This window comes from Mytilus galloprovincialis, chromosome 8 (genome assembly GCF_965363235.1).
Source record: "Mytilus galloprovincialis chromosome 8, xbMytGall1.hap1.1, whole genome shotgun sequence".
NCBI classification, from domain to species: Eukaryota; Metazoa; Mollusca; class Bivalvia; order Mytilida; family Mytilidae; genus Mytilus; species Mytilus galloprovincialis.
In genome coordinates, this window is record NC_134845.1 from 11,729,693 (window position 1) to 11,739,409 (window position 9,717).

Here is a 9,717-nt window from a genome sequence, read left to right on the forward strand (position 1 = left end):
CTTCCCAGCCCATCACTTTTATATATAATTTATGTTAGTACACGTCAAGGGTCTGAACCATAATTTGATCATTTTCGTGTTGAAGGCCGTACCTTGACCTATAATGGTTTACTTTTATATAATGTGTTACTTGAATGGAAAGTTGTCTCATTGGAATTCATATCACATCTTCCTATATCTATAAAGATGTACAAAGCAAATGAAACAACTTTATTTTTAACACTAAAAAAAATTGTGACTTTACATGTTTATAAGAAAATGATGGAACAGACACTTCAAGTGTGTAATATTATTGTAATATTCATTTTCTGTGAGTTTAGTTTATTCTATTTTTTAATGTTAAATTATTCGAACCACTGATGTTTTCTACCCCTGGAATAGAAAGCATTTGCCGTATTTGGCATAACTTTTAGAAATTTTCTTTTTACAGTGCTATGTAATTTCGTATCCGATTTGCCTTTTCAAATGCCACTTGTGAAAACACCATCTAACTTTAAGAATATAAGACTATTATTTTTGAAGAGATTTTACGACCACTATGTTTATGCTGGGAAACAGTTTTGCTTTGATATTTTTTTTTCAAAACGGTCACAAATGCTACAATTAATGTTTTTGCTTTTAATATTTGTTAAGCCGGTAAATGAGTATAATTTCTTATTAGTTCCCTTTTCTCTATGATGCCAAAACCATTTATAGAATTATTCCACGAAACTACAATATATATATACCATTAAGATGAAACTGAAATCTTAAAAAAAGAAGACTAGTTTCAGATTATTACTGTTGTAGAATTTTCTAAAATTGGCACCACTAATATAAATGTAACTATGAATTATGAATATGATACAAAGTAAAAAAATGATGTCTTCGAAAAACTGATTTGTCGTTATAACAATAACGCAAACATCTATACATCTAGAAATAATAAATGGTTTGTTTTCATGTTGTTTATTGTTATGCTTTTTACATACAATTATTGTAATATGGTTAACTTCCGTCATTTTAATTGCATTTCTTTATTTGTACATTTGTTAATTCTTCCGGTAAAGCAATGATACATTACTGAGTTAATCAAGTTCTTTGTTTGAGAGATCAGTGTATGTTGTTATTTGGTAAACGCACGCAACAATGTCATGAGACAAGAAGATGTTGAAATCCTATCCATTTACTTAGAGTGTTGTTACCAGAACACAGGAAAACAAATATGGTTGTTTAATATTTATATAGTCCCGAGATTTGCGGTTTTATTTGATTTAAGCAATATCTAAATTCTCTTGAATAAATATCCCATCTCTAACATTAATGACAATAAGCTATCATTCTCAATAACATGAGTACTTATAGCCGTCCCAGGTTTAACCGTTATCAAATAAACCTATGCACTACATGTAGTAGTTTTAGTTATATGCTATTCAAAGGCAAATCAATGTTAGGATTATTTTACTTCAAAGGGGTAGTATCAGACTCTTCAATGAAATGTTAAAGACTTAGATGTGATGGGAGAACAACGACAGAACGTTAAATAAAAGTTTGATACCACTAGGGATGGAATATATAATATTATATACATTATATATATGTAGTATTGAACGCCGGTATAATTCTGAATATGTGCTATACACAAGATTAACTATATCTGCATTCCAGCATAAACATCTATCAAAAATAGTTCGAAAATAATAACCTCCGGTACAACAAAATGAGAAACAATTTAAAAACAAAAAACTAACAGTTTGAAACCCTTAACTAATTTTAGGATACTGACTTAGTAAGAATAAACATGTAGAATTTAGAGGGGTCTCGCATATCAGCAATTTTCCAGACAATGAACAAAGGTGAAGCAGAAAAACGCAAGAACAAACTAAAAGTTTAAAAGGCTTGTTATTGACTTATAAGATTGATACAAAGCACTTACATGTGATAACAATAGATTGTGAACACAGCATACAGATCTTAAAGTGCTTGCAGTTCAGCTTGACTCATCAGATCGATACAAACACTTACATGTAATAAAGATTGTAGACTCAAAGTGCCGATCTAAAAGAACTCGCAGTTCATAGCTAAGTTAATCTTTTGAATTAATCGTGTTATTCAAACTAATATATACCAGTACACATCTAATAGATTTAGTGAAAAGACTCTTAACATTGTTGAACATTTTATACAAGAATTTTCATTTGTCTTTAAATTTTAGTCTGTAATTTGTCGATATGACACACAATTGCTCAATACTAAGATGAACGTTTCCCGACCGTATCGCCATGATTCTCTATGACAGGGGTCGATTTTAACATGACGTGAGTAGCCAGGAGTTTTTGATTGAAGGATTTACTCTGATTCTGAGAGAAAAACAGCGATATAAGAATCCGGATATTCACAGTTTTTTTTTCTTTTCAGACTAATGTAGGGTTTTGTGGGTTGAGTAAATACAAAGTAGTTTTACTTTTCAAATTAATATAAACTTACGAATTGATGTTAATCGCTAAAACGTCAGAACTGTTTTCAATAAATCTATTTAGCCAGAAGCGTTAGATTACAAACTATAAAATATATTTGATAACTTTATAAATCATAAATCCAAAATGAAAAACCACATTCAAATATCTGCCACAAACTCATTCTCTTTGTGTAAAACTTTTGTAATTGGACCAAGTAAGACTTAGTTGACTTGTTGCCTTTTATAGCAGACTATGCGGTATGGGCTTTGTTCATTGTTGAAGGCCGTACGGTGACCTATAGTTATTAATTTCTGTTATCATACCACATCTTCTTTTTTATACTGTGTAATTTGACTTAATCAGAAAGATGTCAGATGAATGAATTTCATTTGACTACTCGTGTATTGAAAAAAACAGAATTGTTAAAATTATCATAATTTATCTGCATATATGATGAAAAATATATCTATAAAGTGAAGTTTCGTGCATACACTGTATAAGGACAAGAATACACGTCATTTGATCCAAGGAATTCACGATCTTAGCTGTATGCAGCAGAACTCTTCGGAATCTTTGTTTTTTTTTTTTTTGTTTGGTTTTTTTTGGCCTATTTTCTTTTTTTATTTGAGCGTCACAGATGAGTCATTTGTAGTAGACGAAACGTGCGTCTGGTGTGTAGGCGGAGTATCTGACAGTGGCTTGAGTTCAATTACGGAAAATCTGTCTTCCAGAACCAATATTAATAGTATCAAGTAAATGTAATATTTGTTTGGATTATTTCTTTGTATGTTCAATGAGTTTAGTTTTGTAAGATTTATTTTACCCTATTGTAATATATATTTTTTTTGTTGTCCGAAATTAAACATAACTGTTACTTTGCTGAATGTCTTCAATCATGCATAATGAGAACTTTTATCAAGTGTGTATCCATCCTATATTTTTCGAATGCAAGCAATATTTCTAGAAAAAAACTGTCATTAAAAAGGGCACGTAGACCTATGGTTCGAAATTGCATTTATAACCAATCCAGTAATCAGAACTTCTGTGTTGACATGAATTATCATTGATATGGTCATAATTATAAAATAACAATTTATTAACTGTTTCTCAAACTCTTTTTTCAATTACCAAGGCTTGTCTACCCCAGGATTAGATTAACTTTATTGTATTTGTCAAAATATTAAGTAACTTTTGGCCCTCAATGCTCTTAACTTCGTATTTTATTTGGCTTTTGTTGTTACTTTTTTTATACGAGCGTCACTGGTGAGTCTTTTTTAGACGGAACGCTCGCCTGGTGCAAGTGCAAATTGTCAATCCTGGTATCATGATGAGTTAATTTACAGAGACGCACTGTCTGATGAAGTTTGATGTTCAGTAATAGCTGAAGAAACAATGTGAGATTTTTTAAATTGCAATGTTATAGTTTGAATGACAACAGCTAATTTTGGTTTAAGATCGTCCATTGCACAAAAAGTGTTCATCAGCATCAGTACTTCTTGCAGTTAATAATTAACGATTTACTCCTGATTGTTGATGGTGGCTTCTAACCATAAAAGAAATCCTTTCGCCACGTAAGATTACAATTCTTGTGTTCCAGATCAATACATGTAATTTGTGGTCTATCATCCATGGTCATATAGCTGTCAACGTTCTAATCGTAGCTCATTTTAGACTTCAAAGCACTTCATTAAAACTCCAGACAGTTTCTCAGGCTCTATAATTACACAGAATAAAAAAAATGTCCGTGTGTTAATATTAGTGCTACTATTATCTCTAAATGATGGACAATGGTGGTTTAGAAAATATACACTAGCAATAAGCTATAAATTTTATAAATTTATGAAAAATGCAACTACAGTTTAAGACTTGAGGAAAGTACATTTTTGATTTTATATATGTTTCGTGATTTCTCATCGTCCCTTTCTCCAAATCAGCGATAGAATATGTATACACACGACATCATAATAAATCATAGTAAATGAGATCCGCTATTGTATAGAATGAAAAACACAGCGCAATGAAAAGTATTGTTACATTATAAAGGTTTTGTCTAACGGCGAAATGGTAACTCTATAACAGATGTCTGAAACAAACCTAGAATATTGATATATTCACAAAGGCCGCAGTCAAAGGTTGATGTAATTTTTTTTTGCATGAGTTAATGAACTTTGTATCTTTCAAACTACATGTAGATGTAAACATTTTTTTTTCTCTTTTTTGCATATAATTGTAAAAGTACTCAATACTGTTGGTTTTTTCCCCAGATGTTTGCAAAGGATTGTACATTTTATAAGCATATGCTGTGGTAGACATACAAGTAGCATTTTCTCAGATAATATTTCTAGAGACTCGAGCCAAAATCCAGCATAAAGAGTCACATAAATGGCAGCTTGAGTTTTAAAAAATATATAAAGAAAACATTTAAACGCAGTATGTTGATATGTCTGGCCGAAGCGGAAACCTCTCTTGTATTCTATTCCCTCTGAATGTTTTTTTTCTTCTGATTCTATGTAGCTGATTTCCGCTTGACCCATTAAAATCATTTACAACATGTCTAAAACTAAAATTGGCAAATTGCCGGGGAAATTTGTCAAAGTGACAACCTACAAAAAGAACAGAAAACAGTCGGAGACCACCAATGGGTGTTCAGTATGTAGTTGTAGCGAAAAAATCTCGCATCCGGAGGCGTGCATCTGAACAGATGATGATTTATTAATCCCAACATAAGGCATGTCATACTTTTTTAACTGTATTTGAGTACAATATGAGTATTCTTTGTTAACTATGTGTGTGTATATGTATGTGCATGTACGTGTGTATAGTTTGGTTGTAATATCAGATCAGACGACTATATTTATATTCAAAGGTATAAGTCTAAGTTTTCAGAATAAGGTTCTCAATCTATGCATGATAATCCCGCCAATGGAATCTACACTCAGTTAAAGTATTCCGAGCTAGCAGTTTTCTCTATTATTTTGTTTCACACTATACCGGGTATTATACGGAACATTTCACTTCTGAATTTAGATACCAACACATCCTATTGGTGAAATGATTCGTGATGGTGACAGCTATACTTTTGTCGATTACTATTGTCTTTTTCTCATTACTCTGGTGCAACAGTTTTACAGGAATTTATATTTATATATATTAAGCTATATTTATCAAGTGTATTTGTTTTACCTTTATAAGAAATGAAATGGGCAGTTATGTTGACACTTTGAATAAAAAAGGGTTAAGTGTGTTTTGCTCATAACGTATGAACTATGTTGTACAAAGGTTACGTCTACATATGAACAAAAATGTTTCTGTAAATTATTTAGAGGAAATATGACAGAATAAAATTGATCTTTTGGTCACAATCTATCTTCCCTGAAATTTTCCGACCATTCAGGCAATCCGTTGTTGGCTTCTGCCCCTGAATTGGTAATTTTAAGGAAATTTTGCCGTTTTTGGTAATTATCTTGAATATTATTATAGATAGAGATAAACTGTAACGAGCAATAATGTACAGTAAAGTTATTCCTAAAAATAGGTCACCATAACCAAAATGGTCAATTGACCACTTAAGGAGTTTTTGCCCTTTAAAGTCAAGTTTTAACAATTTTCATATTTTTTTTTTTAAATTTGCAAGAATGTTCAGTGAAGTAAGATCTACAAACACATCACCATCACCAAAACACAATTTTGTCATGAATCCATCTGTGTCCTTTGTTAAATATGCACATAGACCAAGGTGAGCGACACATGCTCTTTAGAGCCTCTTTTTAATAAAACAACGACAGACATAGATGTCGTTTGTTGATGTGGTTCATAAATGTTTCTCGTTTCTCGGTTTTTTTTTATATAGATTAGACCGTTGCAATGGTTTTCTCGTTTGAATGGTTTTACACAAGTCATATTTTGGGGCCCTTTATGACTACATTTGTAACTGTTCTGTGTAATTTAAGGCTCCGTGTTGAAGAATGTACTTTGACGTACGTTTTTGGGCCCTTTACAACTAACCTTTTTTGGTGCAAATCACGGCTCCGTGTTGCAGACCGTACTTTGACGTATAATGATTAACTTTTACAAATTGTGACCTGGATGGAAAGTTGTCTCTTTGGCACTCATACCACATCTCCTTATATCTATCAACAAAAGAATATATAGCAGACTTGAAAGCCTGATATATATATATATATATGAACTACCAACAAACAAGATTCACAGAGACATTACGCTTCAAAAAGCTGTATATTAGGTATAATTATAATGTACACTAACACTAGACATCAATATGCACATCAATTAGAAAAGGTAACGGACTACCAGAAAAAAAAGCTGATGTCATTGTATGGTTCCGAAAATACTCATGAGTTTATTCAGATCACCATGTACTGATTGACCAATGTTTCTGGGTTAATTTTGATCCGCTGTGCATTTATTTTCACTGCAACAGATGGGCCAATATAAGAACCAGCTATATTAACAAATTTTGATACATTCATGTTTTTTCCGACCCCTGTAATTGTCTTCTCTTGCCAATTCCGATAAAAGAAGGCGTCTCGCATACTGTAAGAGCCCGAGTTGTCGTTGGTGTGCCAGACATCAGGGGTCCAATAACTTTAAAAAAAAAAAAGCTGCATGTGTCGTGAATGGGTAAAACTTTCATGTGGCTTTGGTTGAAGAAGAAACTTAAGTCTGAAATCACAATTCATAATGCTTGACATCTGAGGAAAAGACCTTATTAGCAATAAAACATAACTGTCTTGATTTTAAAATGATGCAACTCCTGGTATCTGTTCATAGACAAACAAAGGCGGCAGAATAATCATTTCTATTGCCTCTTCAGTCACTTACAGATCCGACACAAAATTGCTTCACAGGCTAAAGATTTTGAAAAGATCGCGCTAGAAATATTTCATGTCCTTGAAAATCAAAATCATTGTAGTGCGATAGTGCATCTTATCAACCCATGTTTATTTTCAGGTGAACAAAGAAATCCCTAATTGAACTGCATTCAATGTCTTGAAGAATAATATAGATCTACCACCATTTAAAACAAACCTTATTATCCCTTTGACGCATTCCCCGTTTCGGGGCTTTTTATAGCTGACTATGCGGTATGGGATTTGCTCATTGTTAAAGATTAAAATAAAAAAGAAGATGTGGTAAGATTGCCAATGAGACACCTCCTCACAAGAGACCAATATGACACAGAAATGAACAACTATAGGTCACTGTACGGCCTTCAACAATGAGCAAAACCCATACCGCATAGTCAGCTCTAAAAGGCCCCGAATTGACAATGTAAAAAACTTCAAACGAGAAAACTAACGGCCTTATTTATTTTAAAAAAAATGAACGAAAAACAAATTAGAAGACATAAACAAACGACAACCACTGAATTACAGACTCCTGACTTGGGACAGGCACATACATGCATAATGTGGTGGGGATAAACATGTTAGCGGGATCCCAACCCTGCCCTTACCTTGGATAGTGGTATAACAGTACAACATAAGAACGAACTAAAACAAAAGAATCAGTTGAAAAAGGCTAAACTCATCAGATGGACAAAAATACAAGTGGACGTGGCCGGGTACTTGTACATCCCAACAACAAAAAGACACTAGGAACAGATTTGAGAGTTTTCGCAGTTAATTGACAGCTAGTTCAAAGCCACTAACAACTAATAAAACAATCATGCATCTAAGACTAAATTATCAGTCTGTACACATCCACATAATGTTTTTCAAAATCTGTGTGTCCATAAAGAAAGATAATGTTATGATTTATTGCGATGTATTTGACATTTATATAGTGTGATGTTGTGATTAAGGTACTCTATGCAATACATTTTGCTTGTTTTGTTTGCTCAAGTTTTGCTTGAATAAAAACTTTTTTTTACAATCCAACATCCAATGGATTTAGTGTATAGACGTCATAAACAGTCAGAGAAAAAACATGACCTTGCGCAATGCCAAGATACAGGTATCGACAGATTGTAGAGCCATGGATGTGTATATGTATATAACATACAAGTAATGTTTAGTTTGCTTTTAATTTACTGATAACAAAATCAATATTTATACCATTAAAAGCAATACTCAATGATCTTATTACAGTGTTGAATTTGTAACCTTTTAGAATAAGTTTATCTAAAGGAGTGATAAGTTTACAATGATCATTTTTAAATTTCCGGGCACGGTTAACAACATTTCCGTAAAAATGAGGATGTGCTATTCCGTTTGAAATAAGTTTTCTACAGGTACAACCAAACTTCAAAACCAAATCTTTATATCTATGGAAGAAATAGTAAAGGTTTTAAGTAATTTATAGTACGATATCTCTGGTTTAATAATTTACCAGTAATACATAGATTACGTTCATTAAAATCAAAAACGTCACCACAGACACGAACATAGCACACGAGCTGTGAAATATAAACACCGTAGACGGTGCCAAAGGAGCATCACAATCTAAAACTGGAAAATTAACAATAGGTAACGAAAACTCGTCCTTTTTGTCGTGAATTGTAGAGTGGAGTTTCCCGTTTAAAACCAAAATATCTAAATCTAGGAAAGAACAGTTATTACTGTACGTTAACCTATCGTTGTTAATTTCTGTGTCATTTGATCTTTTCTGAAGAGTTGTCTTATTGGCAATCTTACCCAATCTTCTTGTTATATACACTACTGTCCCATAATAAGGGCGGGTTGGGCGCCTGCCGACATGTTTAACCTCGCCACATTCTGTATGTGCCTGTCCCATGTCAGTTGTCTGTTAGTTAGTGGTTGTCATTTGTTACTGTGTTACATTATTGTTGTTCGTTATCACTTGTACATTAATTAGGCTGTTGTTTTTCTCGTTTGAATTGTTTTACATTTGTCAATTCCTGATCTTTTATAGATTACTATGCAATATGGGCTTTGCTTATTGATGAATCCCTTACGGTGAGCTATAGCTGTAAATGTATGTGCAATTTTTCTCTTGTGGAGATTTGTCTTACTGGCAATCATATCACATAATTTTTAGATTTAAGTTCTAAAGTTGTAATTGGCCAAATCTCAATAACTGCTGTACCTTTTTACATAAAGACTTTGAACAATACAAATACCATCTATCTGATCAGGGGTGTACTGGTTTTTTGTTCATAAAGGGATATCACACACTCATATAAAGTATACATTTTCGTTCAGTATCACATGAGAGTGCATTGTAATCATTAACCATATGAAAATAATTGTCATCTACTAACCAGGCAAACTATTTACCAGAGAGGTTGGAATACATT